Genomic DNA, 15,957 nt, shown 5'->3' on the forward strand with positions numbered 1-15,957 from the left:
AGTTGGATTAAGTATATGCATACCTGATTATCCAGTGTTTGCATACCTGATTATCCAGTGTTCTAGCTTGGGTATACATCCTAAAGAAATATAGATCCCAAGGTCCATAAAAGGGCATGTATGAAGATGTTCATACATGTTAAGTCATTGGTTGTAGTGGTGGGAGTTGGAGACCATCTAGCTGCCCACCAGTGGGGAAATGAATAAATAGAATGTGAGGGATCCACTTCCTGGAGTATTCTGCAACATTTAGAAGCAGTGGACTAGATGTATACACATCAATATGAGTATATCTTTAAAACATGATACTAGGTAAAAACGTAAAGATAAAACCAGAATAAGATCTGTGTATAATACTAGACACAGACAGTTAAACCTCTTGCAGTCAGGTTTGTTTAGGAATACAAAAAAATTGGATTTTAGAAAAAGAAAAGGCAGCATCTCATGATTGAACACAATATTTCTGCAGCCAAATGTAGGAATGGGTTACATTAAGTGGATAAAGGCTACAAATAACCTCATGTCCCATGCATCAGATTTTACTAAGTGAGTTTAAGGAAAAACTTTTGGGGTCCAGAGCTGTGAGGTTTCAGAATTGTGGATAAGCAATTGCAGACTTGTGTTTACTGTAATGAGAAGAATATATTCAAAATGGTACATGTTATACAAGGACACTTGCAAACAAATGAAATGTGTTAAACACATTAGGATAGATCCCACTGAGGAGTGATGGGATGAGGAATGGGGATAAAAAATATATATAAATATAAGTATGTGTGTGTGTGTTAGTCTCTCTGTCGACCTTTGCAACCCCATAGATTGTAGCCTGCCAGGCTTCTCGGTCCATGGAATTTTCCAGGCAAGAATACTGGAGTGGGTTGTTTGCAAACTTTAATTGTAGTTTGGTATACTCAGATAGTTTTTCTATTAGTCATTCTTTTCCCATTGAGTTTGAGCAGTGGACCAATCTGAGATCTCATCTAATAGATCCATCACTGGTAATCAGAGGTCTTTTCAGATATTTGGCAGAATGTTTTAAGGTCTTGTATCACTGTTTCTCAGCTGGACGTGGTCTTGTTCCCCAGAGGACGTTTGGCAATGTCTGGAACAGTTTTTGGTTGTTATAATGGGGACAGGGATTGCTACTGGCATCTAGTGGGTGGGGAAATGATGCCACGTGCTACTCAACATCCTATAGTACACAGGATGGCTTCTCCCACCCCCAAACTGAAATAAGTTACACTGTCCAAATTTATCAGTAGTGCGGGATACCTGCAGCTGTACCAAAAAAATCAGTAGTTGCTCAGACTACCTGCCTTTGTTGTTATTCTCCTTAGAAGACAATTTCACAGTCATAGACTCTGAACTGAAGACTTAGCACTGTATCTTTGGTGCCATGATTTAGAGTAGCATTCCATTCTTGGAAGAAGTGAGGTTCCAAAGAGGTTTGTGATCTGTGTGTCAATGTGAATCTGTAAGTAGGTATTGTAAACATAACATAGTGAGGACTCTGCTGTTAGTTTTCCTGCAGTTCTATTCTATAGGGATCATTGAATTTGACCATAAATCAGCTGGTGTTCTCACGCCCCACCTGACAGAGTGGGGTTCAGTACAGCTCTGCTCCTGAAAGGTGACCTGTCAGGGTAAGAAGCAGAGTCTTATATTCCTGTTATGTGCCAAAGAATTGATGCTTTTGAACTGAGGTGTTGGAGAAGACTCTTGAGAGTCCCTTGGACTGCAAGGAGATCCAACCAGTCAATCCTAGAGGAAATCAGTCCTAAATATTCATTGGAGGGACTGATGCTGAAGCTGAAGCTCCAATACTTTGGCCACCTGATGTGAAGAACTGACTCATTGGAAAAGACGATGATGCTGGGAAAGATTGAAGGCAGGAGGAGAAGGGGGATGACAGAGGATGAGATGGTTTGGCATCACTGACTCGATGGATATGAGTTTGAGCAACCTCTGGGAGTTGGTGATGGACAGGGAAGCCTGGTGTTCTGCAGTCCATGGGTCACAAAGAGTCTGACACGACTGAGTGACTGAACTGAACTGAACTGAATAGACAAGCCTCAGGCATGACATGTTAATGAGGCTGGTTCTATGGAGCAATTTTGTTTTGGCAGTGAAGTGTTTTAGCAGCAGGGAGAAAAGTAGTGAGCTGAGCCAGAAAGACTGACTTTGCATCTACGATCAGAAGACCTTAATTCTAGCTGCCTTCTGCTACTTGGTAGCTGTATAAACTAAGACAGGCCACTGCCTTTCCTAATTTTCATATCTGCAAAATGGAGATGGTAATGCCTGGTTGCCTAGTTTAGTCATGCGGATCATATTATATAATCAATCACCAGGTAAGTATTTGTAAAGTTGAAGAGAGTCATCACTATGAAATACCACTACACAGTGACAGGAGTAGTTAAGATTTTTGGATTAAGACACAGGGTCACTAGTTTCTTCCACAGCTGCCTCTTGGCAGTCGTTTAAATGTTAAGTGGCAACTTCCCAATGAGGGGAAAGGGGAGTCCTAAACGTTCATAGTATTGTTTCTATAGGCAACATTTATATGTTATCATACTGTCTTAAATAACCTCAAAAATACTGACAGTGGTCTTCAAGAAAAAATTTCCAGGAAAGATGTTATTATTGCTCATTGGTGCTCCAGAATAAAGGTTTTTATGAATATTGTTGCAAATTTTTCTGCATCTTGAGACAGTTTAACAAACAAACAAGCAAAAATGATATGGCTCCTGGCCATCACAGCCTCATGCCTAATGAGATCACCTGATGCTTAGACATTAAAAAGAAAAAGATGATAAATTTGATTATATAAAGAACAAACATTTCTACAACAAAAGGATACCATAGATAACATTTAAAGACAAATAATAACCTAGAAAAAAAAACATTTGCAACAGTATGTGACAGATCAAGGGCTCATCTCCTTAGTATATGAATATGAATATTAAAAAGAAAAAAGTCAACAATCCAATAAAAAATGGGCAAAGAATATGAATAGACATTTTGAAGAAAGATATAAATTACTTAGAAACATATGACAAATAGCTGCACTTAAAATTAGATAAATGCAAATTAAAATGATTAGATATGGTTTTTAGCCTCACACTTCACAAAACTAAAAAGTTTGATGATTTATAGGTATGTTGAAATTGGTTGCCATATTATGTTGGAGGGAGTGTAATCTAGTGCAATCTATTGGAAGCGTTAGTTGGCCATAGCTATTAAAATTTAAAAAAATACATATATACTTTTTCTCAGCATTTCTATGTCCAAGAATTTATCCTATACACTATTTGCACATATTAGAGAAGGAAATGTCAACCCACTCCAGTATTTTTGCCTGGAGAATCCCATGGACAGAGGAGCCTGGCGGGTTACAGTCCATGGGGTCGAAAAGAGTTGGACACAACTGAGCAACTAACACTTTCACATATACATGAGGACTTATTTCCATTGAAAGTATTATTTTTAATATCAAAGACCTAGAATACTCTAAATGTCCATTAATAGGGCTTATTTCATTAAAAGACAGTTCATCTTTTCAATGGACTCTTCAGTGTAGCTTGAGTTAGATTTGTATGTGTGATAGGAACAACCTTCATTATATGAAAATTCATGTGAGGAAATTCCCTAGCAGTCCAGTGGTTAAGACTTCACCTTCCAATGCAGGGAGTGTGGGTTTGACCCCTGGTTAGGCAGTTAAGATCCCCCAGGCCTCGTGACCAAAAAATCCAAAAGACATAAAACAGAAGCAATGTTGTAACAAATTCAACAAAGACTTTGAGAATGGTTCACATTTGAAAAAAATCTTGAAAAAAATAGTTATGTGAAAAATCAAGGTTCAGGGACTTCCCTGGAGGACAAGTGGTTAAGACTCCACACTTCAAATGCAAGGTGCAGTGGTTCCATCCCTGGTCAGGGAAATAACATCCCACGTGCTGTGAGCCATGCCCCCCAAAAAATTAAGGCTCAGTGTCCACTGTGTAGTATGCTTCTGTTTGTGCAAGGAAAAAGTATATACATATATATTTATACACACACATATGTATGTACACATAGATGTCAGTATAGTATCAACATAGATCTACATTCATAAGAGCATAAAAAATCAATGACCATTTCCACTAGAGAAGGAGATTGAATCTTTAAAGTACAGAGAAAATCTGATTTTTTGTTTGTTTTCTTTATTGTTTGAATTATTTAACATTCAAATATATTGCAGCTTTATTTATTTTTGTTTTGCTTTATTTGTCTTTTAAAAGATCACCTACTGGCAGGTGAAGTGAACTTCCCAGAGAGCTGCTGGGCCCATTCTGATAGCTCTTAAAAGTTTTTTTATTGAAACATAGTTGATTTACACTGTTGTATAATCTCTGGTGTTTCTCAGGTGGCACAGTGATAAAGAATCCACCTGCCATTGCAGGAGATACTAGAGACTCGGGTTCCATCTCTAGATTGGGAAGATCCCCTGGAGAAGGAAATGGCAACCTACTCCAGTATTCTTGCCTGGAAAATTCCATGGACAGAGGAGCCTGGTGGGCCAGAGGTCCATGGTGTCACAAAGAGTCGAACGTGACGGAGCACACATGCGCATGTATTCCGTCCATTCATTCATCCATCCATCCCTTTATCATTTCAGTCTGTTTTGAAGAGTATTCTGCACATGTGCTACACATCTTTCGATCTTCTCTTTTAACTATTATGTGACTCACTTTCTTTCACTGGCTGGAGCCTTTCTAGCCTCTGGCCTGGTACAGTGGAAAGAGCATGGGCTTTGCAGAACTGGTTTAAAATCTAAACATCCATTACTTTCTGTTTTCTTTTTTAATTGCAAAGTAAGTTTATTGATGACAACTTTATATAATTTACTCCCTATATTCGATGTTACAAACTTTAGGGTCTTTGAGATATGCAGGATCCTTATATGTAACTGGCATAACTCCCTATATTTGAGCTCTCTTAATTCTTTTTGTGATTTCTTTGTTTCTTCCCACAAAGACCTGTTATGTGCCTCCCATAAATGCATCCAGTAAATGGAGACATAAACTGGGATAAAAGCTGTATATTCTTACAATCTACACGGTTTCCACACAAGATATAATTTTTCAGAGGCTCTTTATGAGGATTTTCCATTGGAGCAGGCAGATCCTCCTTGCTTGTTATCTGTTTATATTGTGAACAACTTCTTCACAGCACTGCATGAGTCCCGGAATTTGTGAGGCAGACAGCAGCTGTCACGAAATGCGTCACCTTTCTCCTTCCTAGCCTACTGCAAGAGCTACCACAGAGGCCATGGTCCTTGCTCCTCCCCTTCCCTCCATCGTTTTCTAACTGTACAGTTTTCGGTTATTTCATTAACTTTTCTGAACTCCTATAAAACAGGAAGAAAAACACCTACCTGCTGGGATTGTTGGGACAATTTGTTGGGATCATGTACACACAGCTGGCCAATGGGTGAGGCCCTGTAACCCAGCAGCCTTGCCCTTAGTATGTTAGCATGTTGATAGTTTCCTTTTGTGGGGCTGGTTTCTAAACAGTGATTGATGAGGTTTTAAATAATCCCTGGAGGGCCATCACAAGCCCTATTCTTCAGTGAGTAGAAGGGCTGAGGTTAGTGTTTTGATGCTGTATGGCCCCTCATGTGGAAGGAAACAGATTATTCCTTTTTTTGTTGTCTTAGTTAAGACAATCCTTTTTTGATTCTTAAAAAACAGTGAAAATTTCTCAACATACAAGACCTGAAAAGCAGGCTAGCTAGTACTAGCTTTTTTAAAGTCTCCAAATAGTCATTTTTATAGTTTTATATAGTCATTATTCATGTTTATTTTCCAGTGTTTTTTATTCCTCCACATTTTTATGATCTTATACCAGAGATAATTGTTCTTTCTGCCTAAAGGGCTCCTATTAGATTTCTTTGTTTTAAAGCACGGGTCTGCTGGCAACAAATCCTCTTACTTTTTGTCTTAAATGTTTTTATTTCACCTTAATATTTGAAATATACTTTTGCTTGGCCGTTATTTTCTTTTAGCATTTAGAAGATGTTATCCCAGAGTCCTTTGACTTCCATTACTTCTGTTTCTCATTGTTCTCCTGAGGGTAATATGGAAGATAGTCTGACTGATTTTAGGGAGGATTTTCTTTTTTTGTTTTGTTTTCTTGGAAATTTGGTTATGCTATTCCTAGATGTGTTTTCCTTTGGATTTATCTTGCTCAAGGTTTGTAGTACTTCTTGAATCTATAACTTGATCCCTTTAAATCTATAACTTGATCCCTTCAAATTGATTTTGAAAAATTCTCAAATATTGCCCCTATTGCTCCAATTCAGTTTCACTCTAGAACCCTTCTGGAATTTTAATTACACATATGTTCAACCTTTTCACAATGTCTTACATATCTTTATGCTATTTTCTGTATTTTTCACCTTTTTCTTCTTTTTTTGATTTGGATGCTTCCATCTGGATATTTTCTATTAACCAATCTTCTGAATTGCTAATGCATTTTTCATCTATCTAAACTGTTGTTAAATTCATTTACTGAACTTTAATTTCATCTGTCTAAACTGCTATTAAATTCATTTATTATATTTTGCAGTTTGGGAATTTATATTTGGCTTTTTATTTTTAATACATAGATTTCAAATCTCTGATGAAATTCTCCATCTTGTCATCTATTTTCTTGAACATGTTGATCACAGTTATTTTGCATTCTGTGACAGATAATTCTAGTGTCTGGATCATCTCTGTATCTGTTTCTATTGTGTATTTTTTCTCTTGCCCCGTCCCTTTGTATGTCTGGTAATTTTTGATTGAATGCCAGACATTGCATATGAAAAGTTATAAAGACTCTCAATGATGTTAACTCTGGCAAATGGTCAGATTAAAAGCAGAATACCTTAAACTAATAAGGGAATAAGCTGACTTGAGCCTGGATTTTTAAGCCTTTACAGGGCTGATCTGCATCTCAGAGATCAGATCAGATCAGTCGCTCAGTCATGTCCGACTCTTTGTGAACCCATGAATCACAGCACGCCAGGCCTCCCTGTCCATCACCAACTCCCAGAGTTTACCGAGACTCACATCCATTGAGTCAGTGATGCCATCCAGCCATCTCATCCTCTGTCGTCCCCTTCTCCTCCTGCCCCCAATCCCTCCCAGCATCAGAGTCTTTTCCAATGAGTCAACTCTTTGCATGAGGTGGCCAAAGTACTGGGGTTTCAGCTTTAGCATCATTCCTTCCAAAGAAATCCCAGGGCTGATCTCCTTCAGAATGGACTGGTTGGATCTCCTTGCAGTCCAAGGGATTCTCAAGAGTCTTCTCCAACACCACAGTTCAAAAGCATCAATTCTTTGGCACTCAGCCTTCTTCACAGTCCAACTCTCACATCCATACATGACCATACGAAAAACCATAGCCTTGACTAGACGAACCTTTGTTGGCAAAGTAATGTCTCTGCTTTTGAATATGCTATCTAGGTTGGTTACCCTTATTTCTAGAATGTAGTTCAATCAGTTCCACTGAAAGCAGGAAATGTTTACAAAACCCACTCTGCTTTGCTAGGCTCTGAGTGCTAATGTTTATTTATCCAGCACTATCGTACTGTCATTCGGAGAAGGCAATGGCACCCCACTCCAGTACTCTTGCCTGGAAAATCCCATGGATGGAGGAGCCTGGTAGGCTGCAGTCCATGGGGTCGAGGAGAGTTGGACATGACTGAGCGACTTCACTTTCAATTTTCACTTTCCTTCATTGGAGAAGGAAATGGTAACCCACTCCAGTGTTCTTGCCTGGGGAATCCCAGGGATTGGGGAGCCTCGTGGGCTGCCATCTATGGGGTCGCATAGAATCGGACACGACTGAAGTGACTTAGCAGCAGCAGCAGCAGCAGCAGCAGCATGGTACTGTCATTAGCTCTGTTTAGTTTCTCAGTCTCTTAATAGCCTTTTGTTCTGCCTCTCTAACTCTTGGTCTGCTCTGCTTACTAATTCGCAAATATGTAGAGGTAAAAACTAGATAATTCTATTTAAATCAGTTCTCTGCACTTTTTTCCCCTCCAAAATCTTAGTGTCTCAATCCTGGTTGTTTCAGTGGCCCTGAGCTTCAATATTTGTCTCTCCAATGAGTCTGCCAAAACTCCTGCTCACCTTTTCTGCTTTTCAAAAGCCACTTTCTGCTCAGGTTCTCTATCCTCTATCCATTATGCATGTGAGTCAACAGATACTCAGTAGGGATTGTAGAATGTCAGGTTTGTCTTAATGAGTTTGCCTTCTTTTAGGGATATTGATTTGCCTCTTGAAGCCCTGGCTACCTCAGTGGCTCTTCAATGTTTTCAGACATTAACATTAAAAAAAATTTTTTTTTAGTTCTTCTAGCTATTTTCATGGGAAGATTTTTTTTTTTTTTAACTACAAGCCAGCCTGCCATGGCTAGAAATAGAAACCAAATAGCCCTTTTAAATACATGGTCTGCTAGGCATTCCAAAGTTAAAGCTTAAATTCAGAGTGATTATGACAATGGATGGACTTCTTCTTTTTAAAAATAATATACTATCCTTGGCACTAGAAGAGCTGTGATGAACACAGAATAATAGGAATGACCTTTGGGACTTCCCAGGTGGCGCTAACATTAAAGAACCTGCCTGTCAATGCAGGAGATATAAGAGATGCGGGTTAAGATATAAGAGATCCTTGGGTTGGGAAGATCCTCTGGAGAAGGAAATGACAGCTCACTCCAATATTCTTGCCTGGAGAATTCCATGGACAGAGGAGCCTGGCAGGCTACAGTCTGTGGGGTTGCAAAGAATTGGACATGACTGAAGCTACTTAGCACAGGCTCCCCTGGTACCTTAGCTGGTAAAGAATCCACCTGCAATTCAGGAGGCCCCAGTTTGATTCCTGGGTCAGGAAGATCCCCTGAAGAAGGCATAGGCTACCACTTCAGTATTCTTGAGATTCCCTGGTGGCTTAGTGGGTAAAGAATTGGGTTTGATCCCTGAGTTGGGAAGATCCCCTGGAGAAGGGGATGGCTACCCACTCCAGTATCCTGGCCTGGAGAATTCCATGGACAGAGGAGCCTGGCAGACTACAGTGTATAGGGTGGCAAAAAGTTGGACATGACTGAGCAACTTTCACTTTCAGTTTTCACTTAGCACAGCACAGCATATGACATAGGTATTATCATCCCCATTTTTATAGATGAGGAAATTGAGGAACAGGACATCTTAGTGAGTCACTGAAAATTATATTTAGCAAGGAACGGTACTGGGATTTGAATCTATGTGGGCTCTGATATTCTTAGCAGAAGCTTAGAACTTTAAACAAGGTCTTATTATTGAGAAGGTAATATGATAATCTTTCTTTCTCTTCTGTAACAGGTAATGAGAAATATACAGAGAGACCTTTACACCATAGCATCCTTCAGGAACTCATTGCATCCTTCTTTTCCATTTGTATCCCCTGCATGCCTTGCCCAGAGATGGGCACATGCAGAATCACAATAAAACCTTTTGATTTCCAGGTTGGAGCTGAGATCTGAAGTTATGTTTTATCATTTGTCCTGTTGCTTTTCTTATGTTACTGTTAAGAATTCAGCAACACACATGGCACTTGAGAAAATGAATTTTAGGGTTACACCGTATGATTGTGTAGGCCAAAGAGATAGTTTAGAGCAAAATCTACCCTGCGCTTTGCTTGTCAAACTAAGTGATAGCCACTGCAGCAAGGAGGAAGGAGTACCTTTCTCTTACTCAGATTCTGGACAATTCCAAGAATTTTTCTTTGTCTATCTCACAAGAAGCATTACCCATCTTTTTTGGCCAAACCAGTTGGACAGAAAGACGTCTAAACCCAACTGCTTGTTATCATATACTTCTGTTTATTTGGGACCCACTGCAAGGGAAATTTACAGGGTCTGATAACACTGATCTCAGAGTAGGGAGAAGGAAAATAGGGCAGGAAAACACTGGCCGTATTTGTACTTCAGAAAGGGAAGAGTTGAATCAGTTTTCTGTCCCGAGATGCTACCTTTGGTATCAGACCAGAGTAGATTTCCAGAGAAGAAACTCCAGGTGAAAGCAGCAGTCAGGACCTTTTCTGATATCCTACAATTTCATTTCCTCTGTTGTTTTCACAGCATGAAATGCCCCAGTGTTTCTCTCCTAACCAATGGTGTAAATTTACCCAGTGTCAAGGAACTTCAAAGAACTTGGTGGTGGTACTGGTTTAGTCGCTAAGTCGTGTCCATCTCTTGCGATCCCATGGACTGTAGCCTGCCAGGCTCCTCTGTCCATGGGATTCTCCAGGCAAGAATGCCGGAGTGGGTGGCCATTTCCTTCTCCAGCGGATCTTCCTGACCCAGGAATCAAACCCAGGTCTCCTGCATTGCAAGCAGCTGATTTACCAACTGAGCTATGAGGGAAGCCCAAGGAACTTAAAACTGTATATTTATTCTACTGATAGTAATAGCCTTTTAGACAATGGACACAGAGCACTATTGAGCAGTTTCTCTCCATCAGCTGAGAACCAATGTTTCCACACCCAGTAAATATTTAGCTCTATAGAAAGATTAATCAAATATATTCCCATAAAGCACTTGAAATTGATCTATTTTGGATTAAATAGAGCTAAACTAATTTCCTGCAGCAATTTTAGGACATCTATCTAATAAACAAGTTTCCACAATTGATTTCATTTATTAATACCTTGGGATCATCTCAACTGAAGAGTCTGAGAATAGTCAAATAAAAAACTCACAGAATTCTAAGCAAAGTTCCAGCGGACCTTTCAGATTATTAAATAATTAGAAAAACTTTTTCTTTGTTAAGTTGTTCAGGGACTTTTTTTTAAAAAAGACATTGATCTCTTCTGAGAGGCTGTGACCAAAACATAATAGATTGAAGGTTATGAAGTCTGTTTATAATGATGAATTACAAGGCTGTTTATGTTGATTCCTTCTCTTGCTGGAAAAAAAATCCAAATTTGAGCCATTGACCCTTAAATAAATATTTCCCTTGGAATAATAAAGAAAAACATACCATTGTTAAAATAATGTATAGAGGGTAGATAACACCTTTCAGTAGACCCTTTTTGCTTCCAGGTGGAAACCAAATAGGTGAGTATTTTTAGAATACTGAGGCTTTGTGTATGGATACAATAATTGAGTGACTTCAGCTATTTCAACAGGGAAGCTTGGTACTTTTTATGACTGTGTTTAGGGGATTTTGCACCCAAATATTGCTCTGGCTAGCAGTAATTTGGGGAAGGGTGATGTTACTGGTTACTGGTAACATTAACTACATGAGAGCTGCTAATATTGACTACCTGATACGTTCTAGGGCCTGTACTAAGCAATTCTATGTTATTTAATTTAACCCTCACAGCAACTCTTTGAGCTAGATAACCATTACTATCCCTGATTTACAAATGAGGACACTGAGCTTTAGTGAGGTTAAATAACTTCCCTAAGATAGTAGAGCTGGGATTTGAACCCAGCATCTCTTTGCTACTCTCTTAAAATGCTGTGGCATGAGCGGGATGGTTGAGAGTAGTGGGAGAGTCTAAGTTAATATAAACTTTTTGGAAAGCAGTTTTGAAATACTTGTCAAAAGACTCATTTTTTGACCAAGTAATTATACTTCTGAGGGTCTAGTTTAGGACATTGTTTAGAGATTTAAATAATGATTATGTATAAGGATATTCACTGAAACATTATTTATAAGAGTTTATAATATAGATTGAAAACTACTGTTCTCTAGCCCCTATTAATTGTAATAGACACATAATATAAATTATGACAAAGGCATAGTTGGAACATTGTGTATCTTTTAGTAATAATATTAAAAAATGTATTTGGGGGAAAAAGTTCAGAATTTGTTGTCAGATGAAAAAGAGAGATGTAAAACTATACATATATAGTATGATCATAGTGATGTTTAGAAAGGAAGGAAATCCAGCAAAATGTCTTCTGTGAATAATGAATTATGAGTAGTTTTTATTTTCTCCTTTATGCTTTTTGATATTTAAAATATTTTTCTAGAATGAGTACAAAGTACTTTCATAACCAGAAGAAAATACTATTATTAATTTGTTTAAAGAACAGTAAATTAGCCAACATTGCAATTTCCATTATCAGCAAATCACCTTTCTTCTTTGAATTAAAAAAATTTCTTTTGCTCTTAGTCTTATTTTTTGCTGTGCAATTTCTATACTATCACTGGAGAAGAAATCCTTATCCCAAGCAGATAATTACCTTGGGAGAGAGTAAAGCCCTGTGTTTACTCAAACCTTGCCCTAAACACTGTCTGTGGGTGCTCTCCTTGTGCTCACTCAGCCGTGTCTAACTCTTTGTGACCCCACAGGCTGGGCCCATCAGGCTCCTCTGTCCATGGGATTCTCCTGGCAAAAATACTGGAGTGGGTTGCCATTTCCTCCTCCAGGGAATCTTCCCCATCAAACCCATGTCTCCTGTCTGCTGTCTCCTGCACTGGCAAGAAGATTCTTTAGCATTGAACCACCTGGAATCCCTAAAGTATTTATTGGGCTGCTCTGGGTCTTAGTAGTGGTATGTGGGATCTAGTTCCTGGACCAAGGATCAAACCCAATCCCCCTACATTGGAAATGTGGAGTCTTATTAACCACTGAACCACCAGGGAAGTCCCAAGCTCTCTTTGGACACATTTAAATCCCCTGAACCTTCCCAGAAGATTGTAAGGAGACACTCAAAGGCAGGGCCCAGGGAACTGTAATCAAAGTGCATCAGAATTGAAGAACGTGGTCAGAATGTGTCCCCTGAAACTGACACTAAGCAAAATAATAGGATAGAGCTTCTTCCTACAAAGTAAAGGTGCCTTCAGAGAAAATTTGTGAATATTCTTTTGTTTATCCAGTATATATTTATAGATCACCTTCCATGTTAAAAATTCTGTGTTAGGAGGACTTGGGAAAGTTCATATGGATTTAAGTCAGCCGTGATGAACCCATGTGGCTGCCTGAGTTTTTATTAAGATGATAGAGGTCTCCGATCATGGGAGCAGGGAATCTCTCAGCTTAGTTAAGATGCCAGCAAAAGGAGTTTTCAGATCTCATTGAAGTTGGGAGATATCCTAAGACTTCATAATAAGACCTGCATAATGGACGCTTAAATCGCTTTCCATATACATAGTCCTACATGTGTTCCATTCTTGCCAGACCCTAGTCATAAGTGGGAAAGTGGAGTTGGGAGAGGGGAAGAAGGAATGCAGACATCTATTAAGCAGTGTTTAGTGAATAGAAGACGAAGCAGTGGTAAAACACAGCTAAAACAGACCCAGTTCCATCTTTCTTCTCCTTTTAATAGTCTCAGGCTAGAGTCTCATTCCTTTAGCCAAGATCATAACGAGTTGGAACACCTCTACAAGTGCTCATCCCTAATTCTCCAGTCTGACCTGGCCACCTCTCCATCTGGATTTCCCACAACGCTCCCTCTTATTCCAGTCTCTCCAGAGACACTGGCTTTTTGGCCATGATGCATGCCAGCCGTGTTCCCACGTCAGATGTTTTGGCTTTCCTGTTCCCTCTCTGTACTGTTGTCCCCACAGGCATGCACATGTCTGATATCATGTCTCTTCCTCATAGTCCCTTCCCCACCATCTTATGTAAAACACTCTATTTCCTCCCCTGACCCCTGGGGCTCTCCACCCCGCTACTCAGTTTTATTGTGCTTTTGTAACACTTACCACTATTTGACAATATATGTTTAGTTGTTTGTTTATTGTCCTACATTAGAATGTACATTCCATAAGGGCAGAGACTTTGTCCATTTTATTCACTCTTGTATTTCCAGCACATAAAACAGTGTTTGGTACATAGTAAGTGCTCAAAAAATAGTTATTGTGTAAATGAATAAAACATACTTTTCTGGAGGGTGGTTTGGGAATATGTGTCAAAACATAAAATGATATATACCTTTGACCTAGCTAATCCAACTTCTTTGATTTGTATTAAGGAGATAATCATACAGTTGAAAAATAATATACACAATGAGGTTAGTCACAGGATTGTTTAGAGCAACACACAGAATAAGAATCCAAATATCCATCAGTGGAACACTGTGATAGAGGCAAACTGATTGACATCATTATATGTAGATCAATATTTATCAAAATGGAAAAATGTTTACAACGTATTAGAGGGTGAGGAAAATTGACTCTGGAAGAGCTTGTATGGAATAATTGCATCTAATAAGATTCTATCATATGTTGTATGTATCTGTGTATAGAATAATGTGAGGGCAAGTATTCACCAAAATAATAACAGTAATCTTGGTGGCTGAGAGTGGGATTTGGGGTAATTTTTACTTATCCTGTATACTTTGTGTATTTTTTAAAATAAATGACTTTGTATATTTCTGAAACAAATTTAAACAAAGTTAACAGAGCTGTTTTATAAAGTTTTTTCTACTTCAGAGTCGATTTTAGTTTGCCCTGTGTCACAGTAGCACCCAGGTGACTGACTCGCGATGCCTGAGGAAGTGCTGCAGGTTCATCCCGGTTCCTGCAGGAGTGGTTCGCTGAGCTTCTAGATGTTTTAGTGCCTTTTCTGCATTGCCCTGCCACTGCCCTAATAAACACTCTTTCCTGGTTACACGGCCCTGATAGCAGCTGCCCCCTATTCCTGCCCCCTCCTGTCTGTCTTCTCCAATGGAGCAAACTACAGTGGCTCCCCATGACCCACAATGGACCCCACACTCTCGGCTGGTCATCCGGAGCCGTCCGCACACACAGCCCCAGCTTCTTTCCCTGACCTTGTCCTCAGCCACTCCATTATTTTGCCATTTCATCTGCCTGGTGTCTTGGGCTGTGTCCTAATGCCCGCCTTTCTTTTTCTCTGGAATTCCTTCTCTTTTGGCCCATCTCACCTTTGTCTTTTTCAATCAAAACCCTACAGAATGACCTTCCAGAAAAACTATGGTACCTAAAAATCTGTATTAATCCTTTGCCTCTTAGGAAATGAGTTTCTTCTGGTTTACGTAATGGGTATGTATGACTGGTAAGCTCTTCGAAGGCAGGAAGTGTGTCTTATGCTTCCTCACATTATGCATTGAATCTATTTGTTTATTCATTCAGCAGATTTTTGTTAAGCACTTGCTGTATACATGACCCTGGGCTAGGTTCTTCTTCTTTTTTTCTGTGATAGGTTCTTGAAGAGAACAGTGAACACACAGGAACTTCTAGTCCAGGATGCCACTATGGAGGGCCTTACTCGTCTTCCGTCTCTGGAGTGATAAGCTTCCTTATAAACTGCACATCTACCGGTAATGCAGATGTGCCTTCAACAAGGGAATGGTTTGTAAGGAAGAGGGATCAGTAACTTACACTTGATTCTCTCTATTATCAATAAGGACTAACAGAAAGGTTTTTGAAAAGAAATAGTCTCTTCTCTTGGTCCTTCAGGCACTACAGACCCTAGACTGTATAGAAGGAAACCTTCATCAGATTTCTTTTTTTTAATATGCGTTTGGCTTTTTGTTATTACTATGTTTTAATAGATATTTATTTATTTATGGCTGCGCTGCATCTTCGTTGCTGGGCGAGGGTTTTCTCTGGTTGCAGCGAGTGGGAACTACTCTCCATCGCATGTGTCAGCTTCTCATTGTGCTGATTTCTCTCACTGCAGAGCGTGTGTTCTAGGACTCATTCAGTAGTCGTGGTGCATAGGCTTAGCTGCTCTGAGACATGTGGGATCTTCCTGGATCAGGGATCCACCCTGTGTCCCCTGTGTTGGCAGGTGGATTCTTAGCCACTGGACCACCAGGGAAATCCTCCATCAGATTTCTTGATGAACAAAGTCTACTGAACCAGGCAAGCTTCCTGCTGAAGAGAGGACTGTCATAATACTAGAAGTGAGATCCTGAATGTTCCCAGACCTTTATGAACTGTCAAATGGATCATTCTAGGATATAATTTCC

At 39.4% G+C, this 15,957-nt stretch overlaps 1 pseudogene; it reads right to left on the reverse strand.

Moving 5' to 3' along the window:
- Positions 1-4,883: 4,883 nt before the first annotated feature.
- Positions 4,884-14,535, reverse strand: LOC100295715 (small ribosomal subunit protein bS18m-like; annotated as a pseudogene).
- Between the last annotated feature and the right edge of the window lie 1,422 nt (positions 14,536-15,957).

Source organism: Bos taurus, chromosome 1 (genome assembly GCF_002263795.3).
Source record: "Bos taurus isolate L1 Dominette 01449 registration number 42190680 breed Hereford chromosome 1, ARS-UCD2.0, whole genome shotgun sequence".
Classification (NCBI taxonomy): domain Eukaryota; kingdom Metazoa; phylum Chordata; class Mammalia; order Artiodactyla; family Bovidae; genus Bos; species Bos taurus.